Source organism: Coturnix japonica, chromosome 12 (assembly GCF_054131305.1).
Source record: "Coturnix japonica strain WE chromosome 12, WE-NBRP24, whole genome shotgun sequence".
NCBI lineage: Eukaryota > Metazoa > Chordata > Aves > Galliformes > Phasianidae > Coturnix > Coturnix japonica.
Window position 1 is genome coordinate 15,608,330 of NC_140674.1, and position 27,758 is coordinate 15,636,087.

Below are 27,758 nucleotides of genomic sequence, written 5' to 3' on the forward strand. Positions count from 1 at the left end.
CAGCATTTGTAAGATAACGGGAGGAATAAGCTGAGACAAACAAATGTCCACTCGGTGTTTTGACGTTCTGTGTCTTTCATTTCTCTAATTCCTGGCACTTGGCATTCATTTTCTTTTCATATATGGATGAGGATGACATGACAGACGAAAATGCAATGATTTCCTTTCACAGTAAAACCAGGATTTAAAATCTCATTAATAGAACATTCCGAATTCATTACATTGCAGTTCTTGTAAATATGCATGTACACTATCTTTTTATATCATTTCATGTACATGAAATAGTAACAAGTAGTAAACACAAAAATACAAAATGAGAACCTGGTGTCATTACTACAGTACAGGTTTTGTTCTTTATGGGAGCTTTCAGTGCTAATAGCTGCAGGGGCATTGCGCACAAAGCACTCCAAGTTTGGAGAGGACTAATTAAGTTCTGCTGGTTTCTGTTACAGAGAGGGGACTATTTGGACCTTGAGCTTAAGACAGAAATAAGGAATAATGATTTACCTTTTACATAAGAAAGAGCAAATACTTCCCATTAGTGGGATAGCTGCAGCATTTATGTGTTATTTTCTGTAGGTAGGGAAGATATTTCAGCCTCAAGTATCCTCATAAGATGCTTACTTGAGCTGCATTTTGCAGACTGTAAAGTTAATGCTTGACCATTTTTTGTCTCAGTATTATTAGACAGAAGTGATAAAAGTATGGACCTATCAAATTAAGTATTACGTAATACACATAACCAATAGATCTAACACAAAAAGAGGATATCATTACCTAACGCCTATCCCTAGCATTGCTTTGCAAGAAACAGAATACAAGGCTAACTAAGCGTTTGTCTTTTTCAGAATACCTATTTAATACAAGCACTAAATGATAATAAACTCCTATTTTGTTTGCTTCCACTACTCAAATCGACAGATATTTCCTAAAATAACTTTGATGTTTCCATCTAAGGCAAATCTAATGGAAACCATGGAATCACAGAACCGCTTCTTGGAGGAGACCTCCAGAGATTCCCAGCCTTCCTGTTCAGGGCAGAACTACTGCCAGCACCAGGTTGGATCAACCATTGCTTGGCACAGCTGCATCATTAAATGGATGGAGATTTCACAGGCTCTTTGGATTCACAAAGAAAACAAGAAAAACAGTTTATTGAGAGTTGAACTATCTCCTGGAGACTAATTAAGGTCAACCAAAGTTTATTCTGATGAAAGAGACCCATCTTAACAGTCATGTCTCAATGTTAGCCCTCACAGATACAGCAAAACCCAGTTACAGAACAGGCTTTAACTGTCCTACTGCTATTTTGTCTTCAAATATCCATTAACGTGGAATGCTTCAGTCCCTCACCAGTGAATACATCCTCACAATCACCTTCTGATGGTTATATATGATGGAAGGAGAACTGAGGTGAACATAAACTATGTATTCAGTTACACAGGACATCCAAAACAAAGCCAAGAACTGAATGCAGATTTCCTATACACTGCCTGTGTTAACCATGAGATCACTGTTGTTACTTAGTTTTCCATTTCCACAGCCTACCACAAATGTAAGTTGTAAAAGGCTGGAACAACCCTCTGAGGGCAGCACTGGTGATGAAAGCAAAATTAAAAGGAAGTACAGAGGTAATATTGGCCAAGATCTGAAATTCAGAATCCTACAACCTGAGAAAGAGACATGCTCGATAAGCACTACAAGTATGGAGCTCACCTGCACCTCAGTCTGCTGCTATTTTGCACAGTCTTCATTGAGATGGATCCCATACTTCCTCCCAGAGAATATAAAACAGGCTCTACTCACACACTGACTTCAGATTTCTGCAACATTTCAAAGATCCCATTGGAGCCTTCAGGAAGGGTTTGATCTTAAGGGAACATCTAAAAACGACAGGCAGGTGATGGGCATGAAAATGCAGCAGTGAGGGTGGGTGGCAGAAGCTGGATACAGTGCAAATATTTACACTCCTCAAGTGAACCAGATGAAACATCATTCACGTTCTTACCTGAATAGCAAAAGAACAGTCAGGTCTCTGAGCTCATTCGTTATTTTTTCATTTCCTATCACTGTTTTACTGCAGTGTCAGCTCATGTAGAAGCAGGAGGTGGTTTCATGGATCCAGGATTTAGTCCTGAGTGGGACCACTTAAGCCCCTGCGGTGCTACTATACTGTACCTACAAACCCTCCTTGTGTTCATCTTGAGAGATAGCAGGCAGATACTGGATCCCATTACTATCTCTAAGCACACAAGTTCCCTGTTAGTCAAGATCACACAGCGCCCCTTTTGCTGCAGCAATGTAAACATTTACCAAGAGAAGACAGAGAAATATGATCTGACACACGAAGATTAAGCTGTATGGGTTTTTCACAGGAAGCCAAGTTCTTTAGCTGTCAGATAGAAGCCACAGAGTGATGCCTATTGTTTCTTAAAGAGTAATTACTTCTGATTGCTTCCGAGTACACTAATTTGTCTTAATACAGAATGACAGCGTAACCCACGGTAGTGGATAACTGCATTACTTTACCTGTGTACAGGTTTTCTGGGGCTGGCAACTGCATCAACATCAGGAGGAGCAGAACATCCTTGTTCCAAGACATTGGCTCTCCACGTAGCAGCTCATCCATGTAGGAACTCAGAAACTCACAGCTGGTCGGGCATGGGGCTGGCTGCATGGGCAGCACCAGCACAGACACAGCAGAGGAGTCCTCAGCCAGTTCCTAGGAAGAGAACAGATGATGAGCATTAGGACTGTGATTGCCAATTTCCTAATCTGCTCTTACACGCTTTTATTTTTATATGCATTATAAATACACTACCACTATCTGAGTCCCTTCATGCAGGTATGAAAAGCCTTTCACTAATATGATTGAAAGATACAATTTGCAGTATTGCAAGGGAGGCAGGGACAGAGAGGAACAACTCACAATTTCACAGAACAGTTGGAAATGTCAGAACACAACCCAGGCAGCAGTGAGCCCTGGCGCTTTGCTACATCACAACTTCACATGTGTGCTGCAGAGCAGGAGGAACCTCTGTATTAATCGAAGGACCCTGCTTTGTCAGTCCTTTGCATTCTGTGTTGCAGTGAAGAAAGGAAGACATAGAAATCCAGCAAACTGAAAGCTGAAAGAAGCATTCAGGTTTGGCCACTCAGGGTGTTTTGTTGGTTTGTTTTGTTTAACTTTTTTGTTCCTATTTTATTTTATTTCTTTCATTTAAAACTTCTACTTTCCGTTTCCTAAAACCTCCCGGTAGAAAGCAGCTTCAATTGAAGTGAAACTATGAAGATTTCTGTTTCAAAAATGTCAAAACTTCCTGTCATGTGCATTCTGAAAAAGCAGTCTGCGTGCTTTGGCTGAATTAGGAGAGTGGTGGGAAAGAATCCCACTTTATGAATCAGTTCAGTTTTGACAGATGAGGATTTTTCCTAATTTTTCATCTGTCAGTGTGCCCGAGTCACACATCACAGTCAGTGCAGGTACCAACCAACCAGAAAGGCAGCCAGCTGTGCTCCATAAGCACCCAAAGAACAGGAAGCGGAGAAAAAAGCACTGTGACCTTTGCAGGGAACTTCCTGAGAACATCAGCTCCACGTGGGCAGATGCTTTGAGTGCCATCAAACCACAACTGTACTCAACACAAGCACCTGTCCTGTGTACTACAACCATGGTACAACGTGCCACGAGCAAACAGCAGAGTGACTGCAGTTATTTACCCCCCAGATGTTGCTAGAAACGCAGATAGTTAGCTGAAAGCCACTTGAAATCATAAATGAACGTGTGTATGATTTCTAGGAAGAATCCTTTGATTTAATTCTACCCAACACAAGAACCTGAGACTCAGTTTTCCACTGCGCTTTACGGAGTTTGCTGAATTTAAAAACAATAACAATAAAAACACAAACGTGTCCATTTCTTGAAATAACCCACTGAAAGTAAAACTGTAGGAAAGCATTAAAAATAAATGTGTGTTTCTTCTGGAAAGCAGTATTTTCAGATTTGAATTATGCACTGCAAAATCAAGGAATGTAATAAATGTCTCTCTTCATTTGTGTGGGCTTCGTGACAAAAAGAACTGATAAACAGGCTAAGATAGAGAAACAAGTGTATGCCAGGGTTGGGAAGTTTAGTTTTGTGTTGCAGAAGTAATAAAGTAATAAATCAGTATTAATATAAACACATGTACTCCTCTTCTCCAATGGAGTTAATTGCTTTGTGCTATCAATAAAAACGTAACATTACAGATGGCATTTTCTTTTTTTTAAATCAACCCTGGAGTCATTCTATCGATTTCAGCTGAGTTCCAGGAGATGGCTTAGGCCCACTGCGTCCATTTAAATATATAACTCTGGAAAGCACCTTTCAATAAGATCTGTGACACTGGTCACCATTATTCAGTGTTTCCAAATACATTCTTACCATAAAAGTTATTTACCGGCTTCTTACACTGCAGTTTATCACAACCTTCATTACTCCCTATAGGAGTCGCACTAAATCACACAGCTGACAGCTCAAGCGATCCAGCTCCCTGACTACTGGTGCTTCTGAAATAATCAAGGCCCAAACCGCCTGCTATAAAGCTTCCATTTAATCAGTGCTGACATGCACCTTAGATTGCACTTCGGGAGGTGCCAGGAGCACCTCGGGGCACAGTGGCTTATTGCCCAGAGGACAGACTGTTGGTGGGTCACAGTGATGAGCACAGCTATCCACTAGGCTAGCAGGGGGAAATACTTTCCCTACCAAATCTTCTTGCTCCTCTCCAGTTTTGATCTGGTACCCCTGGGGTGAGCAATGGGAAGTAAAGGGATTACCTGCTTTTGCCACAAGTGAGCAACAAGAGCAAAAACCTCTTTGCAGGGCCATCCAGAGACATGCAGGACCACATACCGCATCTGAGCCCACATCTGTTCCTTGGACTGTCTGCGCCCATCAGAGGATGGAAATTAGACTTCTTCTAAGAAAAGCAGCATCAGCAGAAACTAGTTTTCATCCAGACATAGTTTATGCAGTACAAGAAACTAGTTTGAAGTATATTGGCGAAAGATTACTGTTCTCCTGCCAATATAAGCCGTGTCTCCACCAGGGAGCTCTGACCCACTGCACCATCAGTCGAGAAGCCCTGTGGACAGACTGACACATATACAGAGAAACTCCCTCCGCTCCAGTGGCGCTAGCATGGATTTATCCTGATAAAAGTGCGAAATAGATACTGGCCCTCTGTTCCTTCTTTGGCACTTGAGCAGAATTCTGAAGAACCACAAGAGTCAGTGCTATTCTAAGCCCTAAAAACAGACAGAAAATATAAACACATCTGCCTCTACGTTCCATCCAAATGAACAACAATAAATTAAGGACAAAAAATACTAAAAGCTTCAGGTTAAAAAAAAACCAACAACAACCAAAACCAACATCCTTTTTGAAAGGCTGTTGATTAAAAAAGTGAAGAATTCCTACCAAAGACAAAACTTTAAGTGAAATGATTTTGTCAAGAATCCAATTTTCCACCGAAAAGCATGATAGACCATCCCTGAATAATGACAGTTGCCACGGCCAGTGTGCTACAGATGCAATGAAGCAAGAAAATAGCATGTTCTCTAAGAGAACAAAAAGAACAGCAGCATTACCCGGGACACCATGCTAATATCAGGTTTTGATCTCGCTACGGCAGTGTTTCCTGCTAGAGAGCTACAGCTGACACGGCGCACTGCGGGCTGCTTTTCAACACCTTCACACTTGCTGCTCTCACTCAGAAAACTGTCGAGAGGGAACCCACCACATGCTGCAGTGGGATGAATTTTAATTCCAGTTTTATGAATTTGCATCAGAAAATAGGGAAGGAGTGATGGAAAGAGGCTTATCTGTTGGAGGAGGCATCGTCAGGAGAAGATAAGGCAGAGCAGGAGAAGTCATTTCTTCCAGCTCTTGTGCAGAGCACTGCTGTTTGCAGCACAAAAAATTATCAGAACCAAACACATAAATCAAGATATACAAGTCTCTGGGAAATAGAAACAGACTTGCAGCAGCACACACAAGATTTGGAGAAGACGACGAGGAAGAAGAAAGGAATGCTTTTGCACTGTACACATTCTGATTTAGCTGAGGTAGAAACCAAGCGGCAGAGCTGAAAGAGATTATGGATTCAAAAGTCAGAAGATGAACTGCGAAGAAAACCTGATCAACTTAGAGGACTCTGAATAATGCCCAGGATAGAAAAGAAATAGAAGTGGGAATCATATGTATCCTGTAGGTGTGAGGTTTTTTGGTTTGCAGCTCCATATTTTTGTCCTTCTGAATAAAAAAGCAATTGTATTTCAAATCCTGTGCAAAGCCAGCGGATTGTGTGCAATTATGTATTCTCAAATGTATAAACTGAGAAGTCCAGAGTACCCACATGTCTGAATCTGAGAAAATCTGTTCTCAAGTGTGAATGGAGACCTCAAAGCAGAGCTGAGCGCAGACCCTGCAGGGCAGGCGCTGAATGCCCACCTTGGCTGAGAAGTCACTGCTCTGCCACAGCCACCCAGGAGAAGGTTGGGGAAGGGAAGCTCTGCCAGTGCTCTGTGGGTATGACAGAAGCATCTGAATGTTTCAATCACAGGAACATGTAAGCAGGCTTGACATGTAACAAAGCCTTCCAGGTTACACACCAGAAAGACTGCCCGAGGATTCAGCGAGTGCCATACAGCTGTAAATGAATGCGGCTGCTGGTGAGGTGCCTTCACTCACCAGGTGGACACAAGTGGCACAGATCTCAAGGCAGCTGAGAAGGTTTCCTCTCTGATTTGAAGACTCGATCATTTTCAGGTTTTGCTCATTTTCTACAATGCAATCGCTTGCTTTGTTGCTTCCTGCAAAATTTAGATTTACAGTCCTGTAATCCGCTTCACCTACTGACAGCATCATTAAAATGGTGACTGTCTCTCTGTCTCTTCAGAGTATCCCAGGAGTCCAGTCTGGCTGTACCTGCTGATACTTCTCCAGTGACACCAGTGAGCGCTGGGATGAGCTGAAAGGGGAGGAAAGAGACAGATCACTCGGTGGAGCTGCTTCTAAAAAATGCTTTCTAATCAAGGGGCAAAACCTCAGTTTTACAGGTGGAAGATTACAGTTCAGTTTCAAAGAGTCATGCAGTGTGGTGCCTAATGTGGGTCTCAGCAGCAAATAGATTCCTAGAGAAAATCTACACACAATAAAGATCTAAATGCTCAGAGGCAGATACTGAGAAGCTGCACATAGCCGTAATTGCTCCTGAAATCAGTGGAGTCTTACGGATGGAACAGAGGAAGGGCTCCTTCCACAAGAGAATGTGCTGACAATAAATCAGCAGCGAGTGTTGCAATTACTGCCCCACGCAGTGTGATGCTTTGCTTGATGCTCCCTCCACAGCAAAGAAATTCTATTGATGGTACTTCTCACAGTGGCAATGGAAAAGAAAACAACAAAACAAATTCAGCTTCACAGCAGTTTTTGGCACAAGGAAAGATCCAGAGAACTGCCAGTCTGCACTTCAATACAAGATCCTGACCAGGAGGAAAATGAGTCATGCAAAGTCTGGAGCAAGACATGGTATAATGCTTTCATATGGCCCCAGACAGAATTATAATTCCTCCCATCAGCTCTTCCTGCTGACATCAGCTTTCACATTGGTTTGGCCTAATAATTAGAAAAGTTCTTAGAACTTAACCAGAACATCATTGTTCCCATGGAAAACACCCCACTGCTCCTGTGATGGGAAATAGCTTTTTTCCTCTATTCTTTTGAAATTTTTACTGCTGATCTGGCTAGGCCAGGCTCCAAGTCTAAGCTAGGTTTCTTCAGGCTTTTACAGCACTGGCTTCACATCAGCGTCTCCCACTGCTTCTGAAATCAGCTTGAGAAAATGAGCCATTGTAGGGAGCAAGGAGAAATGTGTCAGGAGAACAAGAGTAGAAGGGAAAGGCCCCTCACGCTGCATTCCCTGCCTCAGCTCCCATCCCTGGCTCTACCCTGCAGCCCTGGGCCCACAGCATCCCAGGTGATGGCAGGCCATGGAGAGCTCCATGAGGATGCAGAGGAGGGCAGACCCTGTACCTCTGCCCAGTGGTGTGGGCACAGCTGCACCCGAAGCTGCTGTGCTGGATCTGTGCTTGCCTCAGGTGGTGACAGCATTCGGTTCTGTGCCTTCACGGGCAGGATTTTCATGTCAGAAGCTCGTGTGAGCTTCCAGCAGTAAGTCATGTCAGCGGCTGTCAGTTAACTGTCCCATTTACTTTTGCATGATGTTATATGGATTTGGAGACTGCAGCTCCCAGCTTTAAGATGGTAATAACTCTTTTGCAGCTTAAAATAAAAAACAGTAAACCCAGTGAAGGACACAGTTAAGCAGTAAACCAGCTTAAACTCGGTATATTTAATTTGCTTTTCTCACCATCCATCATGTCATCTTGGGAGGAACTAAAGCATCTTAAAATAATTTGAAGAGTGAGAATTTTCTGGAAGGCTACTTGTTTTAAAATAGATTTTTAATTCCTGGGCTCTACCAGTATTACCAGATCGCTCACTTTGCACACTGACCTCTGCCACACTGCCAAGGAACTGTTGTTAATTTTCATTTTAAGGGCTCAATTCTGGATCCGTCCAGCCAGAGAAGCAGGATTCCACTTCTGCTGTTCCTCTGGAAGAGTTACTTACACTACATTACAGACTTAGAACAACTAGACAACTGATTTTAGCCCTCTGTATGGACAGAAACTAGTTTGACACACTGTGTGGGGGAACTGTGTGCTTGCTCTGACGAGGGCTGAGAAGGAGGATTCCTTGCTGGGCCACTTACCAGAGTAACAATCCCAGTAGTGAGTCACCGGCATAAACAACATCCTTCAAAGTGAAGTATAGTTTCCCATTGTGAATACAAATTTCCCTTCTCATTTACTTGAGACACGAGAAAGAAAAAAAGTAATCTGTATGAAATGCACAAGTAGCACGAGTCGCCTGTAACCCAGCACCAAGGAGATCAAATTGCTCTACAATTAACTCTCACGTGAAGATGGCTGTGAATGCACACAGAAACACAAGCACGGATAGACCGTGTGCAGGGCTGTAGAGTGCCAGCAGCCAGGAGCCCACAACGACGGGTGTCACTGAGGCTGAGGGGTTCCTCTGGGATGCTGTGGTCTGCAAACACAGGAGTGCTCACTGTCTCCTGTTACCTGTCAAGGCCCTGTCACCAGAGCAGCAGGCAGAAAGGACAGACAGCCCCTCTTAAGCTGATCACTTAAGCAGTCCCAATCCCTATCAATCAAAACAAGACAGGTTTACTTAAAATGGCTTAAGTAATAGCTCTTCACTAACCCAGAGGATTTGGGCAGGAGCATCTTACAGGCACTCTTATGAACATCTCTGCAAACAATCTGAGGATGTGATAACATCTGGCAGGAGACAGTGAGAAACCACTGGGAGGGGTCAGCGAGGGGAAGAAGGACTGGGAGACAATAACCTTTGGGTTTTTCAACACAGCTACATCCAGAATCAGGTGTCTGACCACAGACTGCGCTTATCACAGCAGATGGCCTAAGTCACATAGGCAAGCAAAGTCTGAGACAGGAAAAGAGCCCTTACTACCCATAGGTAAGTGCACACCTCTTGTGGACCTCACACCAGGCCCACAGCTTTGGAACATTAAGCAGAGAAAGCACAGTTAACTCAGTAATTTTGCAGGGTGGAAAAATACCTCGGATCTCTTTGAGTCCCACTTCAAGCTGAGCTCAGACAAACCTCTTATAGACCAGAACAAGTATGATATTTTCACCTGTCTTTAAATGTGTGCATCAGTTTAATTCCCACACAGACAAAGCTTCAGTTACCCTGTAGACACCGTGTATTCTGTAACAAATGGTACTGACTTCCACCCCAAAAGCAGCACTGATAAGCACACCCAGACACAGGTCTAGCTTTGGTTCTCACTGCGCCATGGAACAAGTAGTGACCATTGGTAACAACTTAGAAAACAAAATAATAACCCACGTAAAGGTTTTAGAAATCTTTGCTGCGTCTTCCTAACACTGGTGCCAGTCCAGATCAGCTCCATGGAAACCTGCATAACTGCACAGAATGAGATCTACCAGGATTGAAAAAAGACTGGAAAAACCGAGAATATGATCTTCAGGCATTGCTTTTGAATAGAGCCTTTGGCCTAATGTGTAATTTCTGAGAATTACACTTTTGAAGAGGTCCAAAGCACCAGAAACCACTGAGATCACATCGGTGGGGAACATTCAGGAACACAACTCCTAAGCAAGAAGCAGAGAAGCGCTGTGGTCACGGACCTCTCCAACAGTGCACACAGCACTGACGTTCATAGTTGGTGGCTGCCTCCTGAGAACTCTTGTGTAGGAAAACAAATGATTTGCCGTGCTGTAAGAGCAGCCTTTTGCATTATTTGTCATTCCAGAAACGCCAGGACCATACATCACGTGTGCTCATCCACTGTGAGACAAAGTTCCTCAAACCACACTGAAGTGTGAGGCAGTCTCTCATGCTTTGTGCAATCAGCTCTTTCATACCTACACTTACTGTGAAAAATGCAGGTACATGTCTACCTGCATCCAAAACCTGGACGCACGTCCCTGATGGAAAAGTGTTCACATACATTATTTTGTTCTTTGCCGAGCTGGGGCTGATTTTAGCATACAAGACATACTCTGCATTGAAGCCAGTTGATTTCTTGCACTCTGCTACAGAGGGGTTGATGGAGACTCTACTATGGGTCTTTATTGGAAGAATTTTTATGAATTTATTGGGAACCTTAAACATGAGCTCAGTTTATTGTAAAAGCCCATATATTCATTCTTTGAATCAGCTTCACTTCCTTTTGTAGGAAAGCCTGACAGAAAGATGCTCTCCAACATAAAAATAAACAACAGCTCCACCAGGTTACCAAATATATGAGCTTCACACTGCAAATCTCTGAAGGTTCAGTTGTAGCTACCTGCTGGATTTACACCTCCCGTCTGAGCCAGCACAATGTGCTGTATTCCACCCATAAATGGCATTAAAAGCCAAAGCTCATGTCTTGAACAGCACCTGGCAAGGAGCTGTGCAATAATACAGGCAGTGGAGCTTCAGTCCAATATCCCGTGTGGAACAGACTCAAACACCTCATTCTGCTGATGCTGCCACTTCCACACGCAGCATTACATACTTCCTCGAGATGGCAGTTCACAATGAGCACAACATCCACATCCAAAAGGCACTGGTTAAGTGTGTCCTACAGCATTGCAAGCTGTGGGTCTTCATCAGAACAGCAGAAATCAGCTCGTTCCTTTCCTCATTTCACAGTAATTCTTTTCTGCGTTAATATGAAACTTTTTCTTTCTACTGATTTCCTCTGAGTGTCCTTAAGGTTCCTTTAAACTTCAAAATTACTCGGGAAATCTGGGCTTGCTGACATTACTCTGTACGTTAGGAATCCGAGGGAGTTCATTCTTTGTGCTGGCAAGCCTTCAAACTATCTTGATTTTATCAGCCATAATTCATGCTTTGTTCACAGGACAAGGTTGTTTCTTTTGTATTATTTTGAGTCATCTCTGGAAAAAATCACCTCTCACTAAAATGTAATAAAATATGAGAAGAGATTATGACTTATTAAATTAAGCCAAAGCATACTCTGTATTTTGGTATAGTACCATCCCTGGAGGGAAAGCAAATACATTTTCAAACGAGTTCTGCTTCCAATTAGGCAGCAAAACAAGTACCCGCATTTCCAAAGACGCCCAGCACACAAGGTGCACCACGAGCACAGGAAACTGACAAACTCAGACACAAGCAGCACCACAGACATTGCTGGGTGCTGACAGCCCCAGCCAAGGCTGTGAGCAGCACAACACATTGGCTGTGATTTTTCGCTCCAGTCCTCCCCCTACAAACCCTGCTTGCTCTGCATGTATTTTGCTACAGGGGTGAACCTGGAAGAAATGGTAAAGCGTTTTTCATAGGCATCTTAATTCACACCTATAAACAGCTTAAGAAGAAAATGCCCTGTCTGTTGGACTTGAGCCTTGTATCACTGTGGGTCACTTATTTCAATTATATAAGACTGCAACATTAAATCTCCGCCATTGGAACAAACAAGGAGTTCAGTCATTGAATTTAACAGTGTCAGGATCAGACAAGTATTTACATTCAGGCTCACAGGAAAATGAAATAAGAGATAAAAAACGTATATATCAGTTAAGCATTCAGTGCCCCAGTATTAATAACCTTTAAAAAATGTGTCAAATACACACAGCGTGGGAGATGACTCAGCAGCTACTAGATTTTCAGAACAGATGGAGCATCGCTGTCCCCATACGAGAGATTTCTGTACACCTGCTTCTTGCTGAAGACACTGGTTCCAGTCATGGAAGCAAACATTTTTTCTCCAAAGCAGGCTTTACTAATAATAAGTGTGAAATAAGGATATTTCTCAAGGGGATTTTCTAAATTTAAAATGCATTCTGCTTCTTAACACCTCCTATGCTACTGAATGCTTTAGCCTACCACAAGCTAAGAGCAGTAATTAAGTGTAAGTGTAATTGTTACAACTGTCTGGGGTAGGACAAAAGCAACTGTCAGGGAACTGTCACGTCCCCATGCTGTCCTGCTTCCAGCCTGTGAGCAACGGCTGTAGGACTGAATTATTCCTCCTGCTTCCCCACCCACCCCCACCCCCAGTTCCACTCCAGCATATTGAACTTGACTGGTGGTACCATGACAAATGTTAGTTACACTCCAGCTCAATCTCCCTTCAAAAAAGCAGAAATATGCCATAATTCTCATTACACAACCACAAAAAAATCTCACCCAGCCCCAGCAGTATTTAACTTCCTTGATGCTTTTAGTTGCAATACCGGTTAAGAGACACGGTGTGATGTCTGAATGAAGCCAAATGTTTGGTTTCCTTATGGATTTTGCATCCTCTGTTCACTCACATGCAAAGCGATGACCACTTCTACCCTAAAAATAAAACCACCATCCAGACTCTCTGACACTACTCAAGCTGATCTGCTTCGGCTCTATTGCTTTATTTCCCAATTTTTTTTTATGGAGGCAGTGACTGCGGAATAAAACACCAGGAATCATTTCAAGGAGTAAATATCAGGGCTTAGATTTAATCCCAGGGCATTTGAGACAGGCCAGTAAGCCAGTAAACAGCAGCTCTGCAGAGCTGCCCTTCTCCATGCTGCTGATGTCTCCCAGCCCCTTGGCTGCACTGCAGATGGAGCTTTGCCAGCCCACCCAGGGGCAAGCATCACTCCAAAAACTACTAGTGCCTGCAGACTGCTGGTCTAAGGATAGGGAGATGGGGCTTGGAACACCAGCAAGAGGTGCGTGAAGTCTGGGAGCAGCCAGCAGCTCAGGCAGCAGGCTGGGGAGCAAATTCTGGGGCTGAATAGTAGGGATGGCCCAGTGCTAGAGTGGCTGCAGGCAGCACAGAAGACCAGAGTTGCAGGCACAAGAAGAGTGCTTTGGCTGCATGCACAGTGCAAGGAGCCCTTCCCACACATCCTCACCCTCAAGGTCACTCCTGCCTCCTCCTTCACTCCTTTTCCAGCCCCCAGCCCCTCCCCAGGGAAGCAGCGGTACACAACAGTGCCATTTGTGCCTTCCATCCTGTATTGGGAGTCCTGACATGGTCCTGCTTAATGAATCTCAGTGGTAGATACAATCATCCATCCTTACTTCATTAGTTTTGCTGCTCTGAGAATGGCAGGCTGGTTTTTCCTGTAGCCTTTCTGAATTTCATACATTCTTTTAACTCTCAGTATTTATTTTCCCTCTGGAGTCTGAAGTAATCTGAGAGAGCACCAAGCTGCTGCCCCATTATAAGCCCCAGTTCCTCTATCAGCGCAGTCCAAACCTGCTTCTTATTGTGCTCGCTTCTGTAATGGAGACGGGGTTTGTGCAAGCTGCCAGCCAGAGACTGATGGTACACAAGATATGCACTTTCTGCCCAGGAAAAAAAGAAATATTATTAGCCAGAGCACATTTAAGAGCAAAAATTGCTAGAATTTGACTGAACTTTTCCATTTTCTCCATTTAAAGTGACCCACAAAAACAGGGGAGACTGTTGCTCCACGACCACTGATACGAAGGCAGCTCTTGGGAGAAAAGAGCCAGCATGTTAACGAGGATAAGGTAATACTGGTCAAGGGCAATTTGATGCAAGTCCTTCCCACATAAGCGCACTGAAATTTCTAATGCTCACACAGACTAAGTGGACGTTACTTCGAGTCACATTTGGAAACTCCCTGCCTACCAAATCGCCTGTCACTTGGTCATTAGTGGCAAAGTTCAAAAACATTTGCTGTAAGTCCACTGAAATATTGTTTCAGTGCTCTGGTGCTTTGCTCAACAAAAACAATTTTCTCATTTTTAAATGCCATGCCAAGTGTTCTAACAACTGTAGCTACAGATCATGTAACTGAAACCCTTCCTAATGTGAGCTTGAGAATTTTTACTAGCTCTAAAAACAGCTGGTCATGAATACACTAGTCAGAAAAGAATGCAAAACAAAACTAGTAAAAAAAGTGTTGATTGGTAGCTCTCTCACGGGTATATTTAACCATTTCTTAAATATGTTTTGCCTGTCTGGAAGTGAGGATATTTACATTATTTATTTCGCAGTGATCTGGAAAAAAAAAAAAGAACTTAAATTCTTAATGAAATGCATTTGTTTCTGACAGATACCACTGAACTGAAATCTGGTATATGTTCTTAGACAAAAAGTTTATTAATTTTGGCTGTTCTAGGAGGAAACAAAACTCCTTGAAGACGAGTCTTAACCTCAAAAATCTTTTTGAATAGATTTCAGGGATCTGTCTTCTGTAGTTCTGCGTGTGCATGTGCATACATGTGGGTGCAGAGGTGAGGGTGTGTATGCACGGAGAAAATACAGAGCCTCACTGTGTTCACCCACTGAAGTGGATAAGCATCCTTGCATTGATTTCAATGGTATTTGCTCAGACTGTATAAGGCCAACCTATTCTCCCATACAATCTACAGAAACCATTCATTGGTTTCACTGGGATCTGGATTGATTGCTAGCTTTGATGTAGAGCACTAACATTTTTAGCCACTCACCTGGACGTGTGTAATGGCTGGGAACGCACTCTGTAAGGTTTCCGTCATCTCAGCTTCAAGGGCAATACTAAAACATGCTCAGAACAGTCAGCAGGCACCGGCAAACTGACCTTACCGTATCTCTGACAATTGTTGTGCTTGTGAGCAGTGCACCTTTTCACAGTGCAGAACTTTATTAGCCTGCAGTGATAGACTAACAAAATATGCCCTGTGTTCCTATCACTACCACAGTAAGTATGAGAAGATTTTACATCTCATGTTTTAATGAACAGTTGAAGGTTATTATAAAACTTATAAAATTGGCAATAAGAGAGAATCTGAAATGAGCTCCCTGCCCAAAGGCTGGGACAGCTGTACTGAAACCATTCCTGGCCAAAACCAAACCCAGGCTTTTGTATCTTCCTCCCTTTCTATTTATACTGTCCATGAGCATCGTTAGCTGGTAGCAATACAACACAGTTCACCTTATCAGTATGGAAGCAGTGGTTCATACTGGTTAGCAATTAGCAGCAGCTGCTGAAAGAAATCATATCGCAAAACTGATCATATCCCTTGAATCAGACCTTATTGCAAATCGCAGAGGGTACACTGAAGAAGAGTACCTGAAAGCTTGAAATCCAATAAGGAAACTGATTAGCACTACTGACATTGAACGAAGAGGTCAAAGGGAAAAATCCCTTTCAACTCCTCATCAGCTCTTAGCAAATGAGTGCCTGATCCTACACTTGCAGCTTAACAGCACCATGGAAACCAGCCCAGGTGAGCTGCTACCCACTGCAAAAATCTGTGTTAATCACATGCATAAGGATGGCAGAAATGCTCCCTGTACTCCCTGGTGCAGTGAAACAACGTGACATGATGACATTTGCAGGATCCTATAAGCCTAGGAAAAAGATTAGGATTTCCTTCAGTCGTAATTAAGATACAGAACAAAAACACCATTAGGGTAAGAAGAGGTTAAAATAAGGAGTAAAAACCCACACTGCTGTACCTCGGAAGCCTTCCACTCTGGCCTTTCAGATCTTTGCAATAATTTTTCCGAGTGCTTCCCAGTGCAGGCCAGAGAGAATTTTTTATGAACTCCTGAAAATAGATTTAAAATTCACAAAGTCTCCTAACAACCGGTCTGCTTCCTGCCACTCTCCGGTACGGTCGTTTTTCAGCTGAGAACTCAGCAAAGCTCAACAGACTGACATATGGCCGTGACTGGGCTGCTAAACACCCTCTGATGTTGAGGAGATGATATTCTACAGCCTTTGGCTTCTATGATTTTTAGCGGATTCAGATCTAAGCCTCTTTTGCCCTTTCAAATCCACCGGAAAAACGTTACCGAGATGTATTAGTACCATCTACTGTTGGTAAGTCAGTACTGCACCTTAAGCTGTTTTTCGTGCTTTTGGGGCTGCTGCTTATTTTTCCAGATTATTTATTTACCTTGTAAAGCGAGATTAATACAAATAGAGGCCACTTAAGCAGAGGCTGTGCCATCAACACGCAGGAATATGCACGTGAACACACCGTGTGAGCCCGGGCTGAGAGCAGGGGAGGTGGAACAAATGCATTGGGCTGTTTTGGGAACAACTTCTCAGCAAGTACTCGCAACAACAAATACGTTCCCCACTGATGAAGAGAAGAAAGATCTTTTATCACTAATTTAAGTGCACTGAAAAATCTGACGAGCTCTTTTTACGGCCAGAAGTGGAGCAGCGAGGTCACAACGTTTCTCTGGTAAAAATCAGCATAGCTCCAGGGATCTCCGCTCGGGTGGATCTGAGCCAATTAACTCTGCCTTGTGTACAGAGGGCTGATAAGTGAGCCCGTGCTGGGGATTAAGTCACCAATGAGAGCACATAGAAGGCCAACTTTTATCTGCTGCTGTTTGTGAGCAAAGGTGAAAAGACAGTTGGTCAAGCAAACCAAAGTGCTGGGCTGGAAGCCAACTGGTATAACCTCACTGACACCGGCAGCCACTCCAGATTCACGTCTGCAAAATGGAGACTGCAACCCAGCCTTCCTCCTGCAATTCCATCTGACTTAGGTACATGGCTTTACTGATATAGCTGTGTAAAACTGCCTCACTGTAGGGTCTGAGCATACACTCCTGTCACTTTACATCCATTGGTTTTTTCCATCTGTGATGGCAGATCTTGAACAAGCCTTTGCAGTAGATTTCAAGTTTAAGCTAATTTATCAGCATCCTCCAAGCCTCCATTTTAAAGGATCCATAGACAAATCTGTAATAGCTCTGCAGTCACTGTGTGCTGGCCTTCCACACAGGGGAGATGGAATTATCACATTGCTGCTCCCCATCTCTGCTGTTATTTTTTATTCTAAAGGTGGGTCAGATCAGGACTGCCTTTGCTCCAGTGTTTGCTCCTGTTGCTGGGCCTGCAGGGACTGGCCTGTACCTCCAGCTTCCCGATCACTGCACAGTGCAAACACAGGCTGAGGAAGTAGGGGTGAACCACTTCATTTTAGACAGACAGTCTGTTCAACCTGCCCAGCTTTCAGTGACTAATAATGTCTTAAAGGCTACATTATTATTATTATTATGCTTCCTTGTTGTTACTTGTGCTTATCCTTCCTTTTGGAAGAAGCAAGTATTTCCCTGGTCTGTTTGTGTATAAGGGGCTCTGCTCATCTCAGAGGCCTTTCCCTATTCCTACCTCAACTGCAGCTGACACTTCCCTGTCTGCTGCTCCTCAAGACATGATCAGACACTGAATTTCTTTTTCAGATGCCTTCTGCTGACAGTTCAATCATCCTGAAACCAGGCCAAATGCTCAGATTTTCCTGTCCAGTCACCGATGCTTCCGATGAGCTTATTGCTCCAGCTCCCCGGCCACATGGCTCAGCTTTCTTATTTCTCTGTTTTTATTCTGTTACTCTCATTCTCAAGGTCACCTGGCCTTTTATGTAGAATATTCCAACCCTCCTCCACTATCGTGCCCTCTCAAAGTTACCAGTGATTTTCTTAAATCCCCCCTTGTCTGCTGAGGACATTAATGAATATATTGGAGCAGGATCTGTTTTAAGACAAAGCTAGGATGTGTGAGAAACTTCACTACTAGCTTTCCTGCAAGCTGATATTCTTCCTTCATACGGTACAGTTTTGTCTCTCATTGAGCCAGCAGAACTGTCACATGTGAGTAACATTTTTAGTAGTTCCCCATGTAGCAGATATCAGATACATTAATAAAACCCAGGAGATGTGCCACATTTTTCCTGGCTAGGAAAATGATGTGTCTTAAAAATAATAGCGTGAAAAGACTCAACGTTGATAAAAAACGGTTACATTTTATTTCATTTTTCTCACCTTCCCACCCACTTTCATACTATTCTTCCCTCTTAAGTTTATTCATAAGCCTTACATGCTACTGGTACAAGTTGAGCAGCCCTATAGTTAATACTCTGAAACACAGCTTGTTTTTATTTGCTGCTCTCCATTCACTGTATGGTACCCTATTTGCTCACTAGTTAGATATGCTTGGGATAAAGAACTTCACCTCTTCAGTCTCTTGGAGTTCTGGGTCAAAGTACCTCACCCCTAAATCCCAGCTCCCCCCATCAAGGTGCACAGAGCTCTCCAGATTTTGCTGCGATCGTCTCTCTTTCCCACCTCTGCCAATAGCTTTTATATTCTTCAGGGAAGGGGAACATAAGCTGTTCACTGTTAATTCCTAGTTGGAGTGAGGTTACAGATTCTGGTATAGTGAAAAGCTGCATCACTCAAAGCAGGCTGACACAGACTCAGACTGTCCCTTGCATGGAGCACAAACTCCCTGTGCTTGTCTATGAAAACCTAGCTCTTTTCAGAACTCAGTCCCCTTGTTAACTCATACTCAGCAGCTCAGCCAATTGAATTGTCCTCAAACCAGCCAGTGGGCTCCAGTCTGGACTCAGCATCCTCAGCCTTCTAGTGTTTCTTACTTACCCATCCCTTTCTGCTTTCTTGACAGCTTTGAAGTCCTTTTTCACAAGAACCTCACTGTCACCAGGCTCTTCCTTCCTCCAGAGAGGATTCAAGGGCTCTCCCCTCTCATTCTCACTTATTTTTAATATCCTAATGTAATTCTTCCCCAGACCTCTATAGCAAGATCAAGGTCAACCTAAAGTTTGTATATGTATTAATGCTGCCTCCAGTTAACTCTTCCATGGGCAGTGCAGGATTTTTGTATATGGTCTCAAAAATACACTGAAGAGTGACCTGAGAGAGGCTGACCATGAACTTCTTATTATTGCATCATGACGTGATGGGTATTTACTAAAGAAAGAAAGCACTTTGATGTTGACTGAAGTGTTGTTCATTAACTTCTTTTCCATCTCTCATGTTTTAAACTATGCCGAAACATGGAGAACATGTTACATAAACCTCTGTTGAAAAGCAAATATTTTTTAAAGGAACTGGTTATAACCGATTCAGTCTGAAGCAGCTACTGTGAAGGAGCAATGAAGGTGCCTCTGTTCTGACATCACTGTGTTTAGGTAGGCAAACACGACAGCCATGATCACATCAGTAGCAGCTTCCAGGCAACCACAAGCTTTAAGCCTCCTGAGAAACAGATGGGTCTGTGCATCATCCCTTCTTCAATGACATTCTGTTGTATTTTTTTCATAAGCTTTGTTTATGAAATCTTAATATTCAAACAAGTTCAGCCTTGCACCTAAAACTTTAGTCCATATATTACAAAACCTATACAAAGGCCAGAAAAAACCCTACCCTTGGCACTCAGCGGTGTTGCATGGTCTTAGAAGTCCTTCACACTACGGCAATACTTTTCACCTACAGATCTTAAGATAGATCACTGAACAGCTACTCAGCTTCCCTATATTTCACACACAAACAAACCGAAGTTGAGACAGCTGGTGCTTCCATTCACCACTGCAACGCTGGTGATATTCTTGCTTTAAGTCGGTGGTTTGCCCAGATGATCTCCAGAGATCCCTTCCAAACAAATCTTTATGACTCAGTGACTTAATGGTTAGAATATCCAGGTTCCCCGTTGGCTGTTGTCATTTCCCTAGTGCCAGCACAGCCACTCACTGGATCTCTGTAAGCCTAACTCATGGGATTAGTCTGCCAAAGAACTAACCTTACCATAATGAATGATTCATTTTACTGCTGGAATCGCTCCCTGCATCACTTCGCCGCTTGGTGAGATAAATGACGGAGGAATGCCAGGGAAGGGTGAGAGGCTGCGGCTGGAACAGGGGTTGGAACCTCCCCTTTCAGCAGCAATGAGCAGCTACATCAGCCGATTGGCAACGTCAACCCGTGCCTTTGGGCAGACGTGGGAATTGAGCCTGCTCCATGCTCCATGCCTGCCCCGACCTGTCACAGCGTCACAGACATGGCTGAACACTTCCAATGGACATCTGCCAGGCTGCCCTGTGCTTGCTGTGGGTGGGAAGCGTTAGGCATGGTTCTTGGCATTGTCTGCAGCCATGGAGCAGAGGCTGCCAAACACTCAGCAGTGGCAGCCAGCGAGCCCATTGCTAAATACCTGCTACTAGCACCATCTCCTTAATTCTCCTCCAGCACGCTCCCCATCTCACTGATGATACAGCCCCCTCAATTCAGAATACATTTCTCTAGGGCATATGACATGTATGAGTTTTGCATAGCTTACTAACCACTAAAAATCATAAGCATGAGAGACCTTGGCTGCAGGTACAACATACTTAGCCCCATGAACAGTGTACCTCAGAAATCATTTTTTCATTTGTAGGCTCAGGTTCTTATATCCTGGTAACTTCTCTTTGAAATCATGGACCCCTTTCTCCTTTTATTTCAGGTCAGATTTGAGCCGGTTTGCTCTTCCATCTTCCTACCATAAGCTTCTCATAGTATTATGCAAGTCTTTGCAACACTGTCTTGATTTCTGTTTCATATTTGGCAGCTTTCCATCCTGTAGTCCCTTCAAACTTGGTCAGACTGGTTTCCCAACTCAAGCCCTCTCCTTCATACATCCAATAGCTTGGATGTATGTAACCAATCTTCAGCGTTAACAATTCCACATTGTCCCTGGTCTGAGGGAACATGATTGGTAAACCAGATACTAAGTGAGGAAAGTGTTTGGTTTTTTTTCAATATTTACCAAAGCCCTGGGCTTCTTCTGTTTAATTAATTTCCCCTCCCACAATTCTTTTTGCAGACTTAAGTTGATGGGAAGTTTCAACTTGTGGTATTTGAGATCAAAAATGCAAAGATCTCCAGGCCCTGTCTTGCTCTACCACCCATACCGAGCACTCTGGCTCACTGCTCCAATGCATTTTCTACCAACACTGTTGCACCCTCTCCAGTGTTTTTGGTAAATGGGATAAACGGGGACAGAGTGGAAACTGAGTATGGAAATAGCTGCTAGGAAATAACCTAACGTGTGAGCACTCCTGCCTCAGAATATGCAGTTCTGTGCTCAGCTCCAGCTGCAGAAAGAGCCCCTGGACTTGAATAGGGGAAGTCACTCCTGAATAACATACAGTGCCATTATGTTGGAGCCAAACATATCTTCTCACACAGATGTACTTCCTAAGGAATTATCACCTTTTCTAGATTAACCTGGGAGCAACTTTGGGGTGAGTTACAGTTGATTTCAGAACACAAGGTTGAGGAGCACATATTCCTTGGTGAGAAAACAGTCCAAACAATGAGACCCGGTTGTGAGTGAGATCTGTAGATCCTAATTTAGTTTAGTATTTAATGATGCAAGAAAAAGATTTCTCTCCCCCTTCATCATTATATTATTAAGAGCCAAAATTGTTCATTTTATATTGAGTGGAATTTTACTTTCAGCAAAACTGAATAGAAATTATTTAATCATTCACCCTCTATTTACCTTTGATATCAAAGCAAAGTTAGCACAGGCAGCTTTCTGATGCATGTACAACAAATCCCACAAGAGACCATTCCAGGATTTTAGGGGAAATTATTTGTATCATTATTATTCTACTGGGCTGCCTGCAATTTGAGATCAAATCCCATACATTTCCCCCCCAGTATCTGCAATGACTTCCAAAATTATGCAGATGATTATTTTATTAGCGTGTACCCAGATGGTAGGCTGCCAGACCCAGTTACTGTCACTGCACCGAGCTCTCTCTAATGCAAGAATTACTGAGAAAACAGTGCATTTAGCTACTGGTTATATAAATTAAGACCAAATCAACACTTACAAACTCAATTCAAGCAGAATCAATAAAAGGTATATGAACTATCAGATTAGCAACATCAGACAAAATGTTAGCAATAATCTCTTCATTGAAGATGCCTAGCACAACACTCAAACATGGGAAATGTCTGACTGCTGTGCCACAGCGTCATTTCTCATTGACAATACTTAATCTTAGCTCTGTTAAAAGCAGTTCATCACCGGTCTTGCAATTTACTCTACAGGCATAGCCTAGACCAAACCTGAAATACAAGGTCGTAACTGCAAAGCAAATTACAGCAAATAGGGGAAAATGCATATTCACTTTAAGAGATGATATTTACACTGTAGCAATCAGGTCCATTTATGGAATTTACCATACAAAATGGTGATGCTGTTTATTCAAAGATTATGTTTTGTTTAAAACACAATGTTTGTCTCTTCCTGCCTCCAAGGGATGACTACTCAGATACTCTTTGTAAAACCATTTTAGATATGAAAAGCACTGAGTATAATACCAGCTGCGAGGATAAAGTACTCAGTGTATTGTAAGATTATTTATCAAATCACAAAGCTACAGGACTGCAAGGCTGCAAAGAACCTCCAGAGATGATGCTGTACAATGAGGCTGGATCAAGAATCTGACATGCACGTGGGCTAGTAAGCTCTCTGCAGCAGACAGCTATCAGAGTCCCAGATATTTTAGCATTTCTTCTTGCCCCAGGATTTTTCTGGTTGCTGCTTGTTCCCCTAATCCTTTCCCTTTCTACCTCCAGGTGTGCATCTCATCTCTCTGGTCTCTTTCAGCAGCTGTGGACTCCTATCTTCTGTCACCAGCACCAGCCCTTCTGTGGTAGCCACACGGCCAGCAAGCCTTAGATATGTTTGCCCAGACATCACAGTATTTCAGCCTGATGGGGCACAAAGACCAAGTATGGTCTGGAGTTTTGGACCTCCCTCTCTACTGGGGTGCAAAGACAGATTGCTGTGGAGGAAGGTGCTGGCAGAAATCATCTGTCTTGCTCTACTGGACTGTGACTTGTAAGCAGAGGACTGTGACAGTGTTTACGGCCTGGAAAACTGTTCCTCATCTTCTTTGGGGAGAGGCAGAAAGCCAGCTGTGGTGTCCCACAGGCTACCAGCTTAATGATATGGGATAAGGCATGCTCCAAAAGTGGGAAAGCATGGTCCATAAGTGCAGAAATCAACACAACAAGGAAGCAGCAACCTAAATACATCTAATGCTGTTTCCGAAATCTGTTTTCTATGTTCTCAGACATCAGTAGGAAGATCGTACCATTGAATCTGGATGAGTTAGAAGCCAAGTGTTATATTAAAATCTGTATGCCACAGGAGGCTTGGAACACAGGTCTTTTGTTGAAATTTACTGTATATACTATATCTACAGATTTGGTTTAGCTTTACACCTAGATTCTTCTGGCACAGCTGTTTGCATTAAGAAAGTGAAGCATGATGACAGATATGATAGCCAGCACTGTCTGATACAAACGTGGGAAGAAGGAAGCAAAAGAAATCAAAGAAGAAAAATGTGTCTCTCCATTACTGCACAACAGCAAACAGTCCAGCTATACTCTTGCTGAAAGGAATTTGATGTCTTGGTCTGCTTTGCCTAATGAGCTACCAACATCAATCTGTCATCATCTGCATTATTTGAAATGGCCTCTGCTGACACAAGGTATATTCATATACTGGCCCTCCTGGGCACTTGAGAGTTCAAGTCCTGGCCAGTTTATACCACACTGAATGATAATGAGGGGTAACAGAATAATCATTGGCTTCATTCTCTCAGGGGGAGGCAAGAATGTTGTTGTAGAGATCTCCCCCAGCCAAGAATGGCTTTGGATTATAGAACAGGGAATACAAATTATTTGGTGCTATGTGTACGAAGTCTCTAGCAGTTCTTTGCAGTGGTGCTTTAGCTTTCCAAAGTACATCTAATGCATCTGTCCATCTGTACTGGCAGATCATGGGCCTGTCCTGAGTACATGACTCTCAAGATCTTGCAGGGCTATATCATAAGAGATGAATGCTGGCAATGGTGGAGAATTTCAAGCAAAGAAAATTCCCTTTTGTTGCTTTTTCTCTACTTGTTCCTATGATACACACATAATTAATATTGCACAATACTCTGTAACAGAACTTCTGGTAGGAAAGGACTTCAAGTCCTTTACTTGGATAATTAAACTGTCAGCATAAGAGAAACTTCATACAATGAATCAAATTGTTTTGTCACAAAACTTGAGACAAATGGCTTCTTCTATATTCTTATCTGTGCACAGCTAACAAAAAATCTTGTTTCTTTCTAGAAAGCATCTGTGAATTGCCACATCATAATCCTAATCGAGTCTTATGCTCCAATGATAACGCCCTTAGTCCTGTATCTGAGTTCCAGGTGAATAGCAAAGTAAATACCAACGCTGACACCAGTTTTGACAACTTTTGTGTTGGGAACTCACAGGTTTCAAAATGTAATGTCCTTTCTGTAACAAGGAAATGTTATATGTTTGTTGGTGAAATGAATGAGAGGTTAAAGACCTTCCTCCAGCCATGATAAACTCAAATTCCAGACTTGTGCAATGGCTGTAGGACAGTTTCCTCCCTCTTTAAACAAACCCAAGATGCAGGCAAGAGATAGGATAGGACTAACAAAGTGGTTTTAGACCATACCACCCTTAGTAGGCAAAGAAGAAAAGGCCATCCCTAGGGCGGCATCGCTATTAATGCTCTTTAAGGCAGATGAGATAAATACCTGCCAAAATGGAAGTGAAGCAGACGCAGCTTCAGGTAGTTGTCAGATATTTGACTTGTGAGATCCTAACATTCTTCAATGTTAGTGCATGCTTCTGTATAATAAACAGAGGTTTACAGGTCATGTAACTCATTAGTTTAGCTGTTGTGACAAGGGGAAGTTCTTCAGTCCCCGTGAGATCTCAGACAGGTGATAGCCTCAAGGACAAGCTCTGAACCAAGAATCTTTCTGAAGAGAATGAAAGCGACATATTTGTCAGAGACATGACTGAATGGCTCAAAGAAATAGTGATGGCAGATGGGATGAGGCAAGATCTTGGTAAATGGCTGAATGAGAAGGTCTTAGTCAAAGCCTTGCAGACAAGATGAAAAAATTGAACTTGAGGGTTTCCTGAATGGGGAACCATGATGACAGACTTGGCAGACCAAACTGGGAGTAGGATAAGTTTCTGCACTGTTGGGGAGGCCGTCATATGGAAATCAGTATGTATGAACATTCTGAATTACAGTGACAGGTAAAACACAGGTCTCAGACATGTCTGACAGGAAGATTATGATGTAGACTCATATTGATTGTGTTACCTGAGAGGAGCTGAGAAGGTCCAAGTTCAAGAAACAGACCTTGGTGTCAAAGAAAGAGTATTGCCACCAGCAATGAGGAGTGGAAATAATGAATGGAAAAATTAGAAACCAGTTAAGATCAAAGATGTCAGCAGAATAACTGTGGTGATATACCACAGGCAAAGGCTGAGGTGCCCACCAAAAACACTGTAGCCTTACCTGCTTGTCAGTGTGAGCTGTTTCTATCTGTTTTACCCATAACCTGCTGAGTACAAGTGGAGAACTTTGCAGTAGCCTGTTACTTGTACACTTTGTGGTTGGTAGAATTTCAGACCATTTATAGGTTTAGAATTTCTGGGCTGAATGTAAAGGATACAGCTCTCCTTTGACATCACAGGACTTAGCAAATTCACAAGTGTTACCAAGAAAAATACGTCAACGTTCACCTCTTTATCCAAACATGACATGGGATATTGTTTTTAACCAGCCCATGATGCTTACATTCACATCTCCCTTTCTTTCAGACACTGAAGGGAAGGTCACCTGGGCACCTGTGTTTATTCTGAGTGCCTCAAGCTTATTGCTCTTGGCAGCTTGGAGTCCAGGTCTGCTGTGATACTGATGTATAAATGCAGCAAGGAAAGCTGGAAGTTTAACTACTTTGTTGTCACAAAGTTTCCTGCAATTTATGTCTGACATGTAACATTTCAAAACCTTAAGCAAAAAATGTCTATATAATTTATTTCAAACTGTGCTAACTTGGAAAGATTCACTTCCCCTATTGCAAATATATTATAACATATTGCCTAAATTGCTACTAAATTAAAATGTCCACATAGCTACAGTTTTTAGCTCTGTGGCTGGGAGGCTGCAGATAGAGTGAATAAATTAATGATATAGGGGACACAAACAAAAAACAAAACCCAGCCTTCCTGATCATCTGCCTCACTAAAAATAAATCACTTTAATTTTTAAAAAACTCCCTTGCTTGTCAGAATTATGTAAATCTAACTGGGATCTTGATTGTGTTTGTCATGCCCCTGAAGGAATGTTCCAAGGTGAGAAAGCATATTGGTCTGCCATCCTCCCACCTAGCCATTCCCTACCCTTGTCTGTCACAGCACGGGCTCTCCTGTCATTTATGCCGGTGAGTCTCCATGTGGAGATACATGCACTGCTTTCAAAACAGTAGCCCACTACGGGGAGGCAACAATTCCATGTTCTTAGAGAAGACCAATTTTATCCAACAAATAACAAGCTAAAGATTGCCACAGCATAAGAATGAACGTACAGCTTTTTCTACCAACCTCAGTGCAAAAAGCTTCCTTACAATGCCAAGAGTCAACTTGGTTTCTCATATCAAAAATATGTCATTGCAGCTGAGCATGTGGGAATCCAAGAGCACAGCAGGTTTCCTTAACACTTGCTACTAAATTTCAGGATTTAACTCAGCAAGAGAAGGTAACATGTGGAGTTATCATGTGGAGTTCTCCATCAAAGAGACTAACGGCATCATAGGACACGACAGTCTCCAGACCAATTGTGAATTTACATCTTCTAATGTTCCTCTAAGTGGAAGGAATTAATGTGGCATGTTTCAATTTGCCTAGTAAGTGGTGTTTAAATTCACTTAGGTCGACATGCTTATCACTGAGACAAGAAAAGGTCATTTTGACCACAGGGTGTCTGTTTAATCAGTGAGAAATACTCTGTTTCTGCCGCACGATCCATGCTTGGCTCACGCTGCTCAGCTCTGCAGCCTCTTCCCAGGTATCTAGCATTATTTGCTCTAGGTTCTGATATGAGGCAGTGATCAAGGTGAGCACCCACAGAAGCTGCGAACTCAAACTTTAGCATAAAGACATGAAGCTAAACAAAAAACTTCAGTAACTGCTAATCTCTGATTTCACAGTTGCCTCCTATCCATCCTCAACAAAGCTTTCCCACACCCATCAAACTGAACAGGGAAGGAACTGAGAGAACCATGACATACATCCCTACTGAAGCCAAAATATCCCGTCGTTAAGAGTTGCGTGGCAACATAAATAGTTCTTGCTTTGATAAAAGGGTAAACAAAAAATAAAATCAGAATCGGGGGGAGGGGGGGGGTCACATATCAGGACAGTGTAACACAGGGTAAAAGCCACACCAAGAGACTTGAAACCCTCAGCTCA

The 27,758-nt window shown here is 42.8% G+C and overlaps 1 protein-coding gene across 2 annotated transcripts in view; it reads right to left on the minus strand.

Moving 5' to 3' along the window:
- The window catches only part of SENP5 (SUMO specific peptidase 5), a 129,669-nt gene that overhangs the window by 40,628 nt on the left and 61,283 nt on the right, over window positions 1-27,758 (minus strand). The window contains exon 2 of one of the 2 annotated variants that reach the window (XM_085513184.1): window positions 2,530-2,722. The gene's annotated coding sequence lies outside the window, so the exon portion shown is untranslated. Of the gene's footprint in view, window positions 1-1,716; window positions 1,831-2,529; window positions 2,723-27,758 lie in introns of those variants that run through there. The other variant, XM_085513185.1, reaches the window with a different exon arrangement.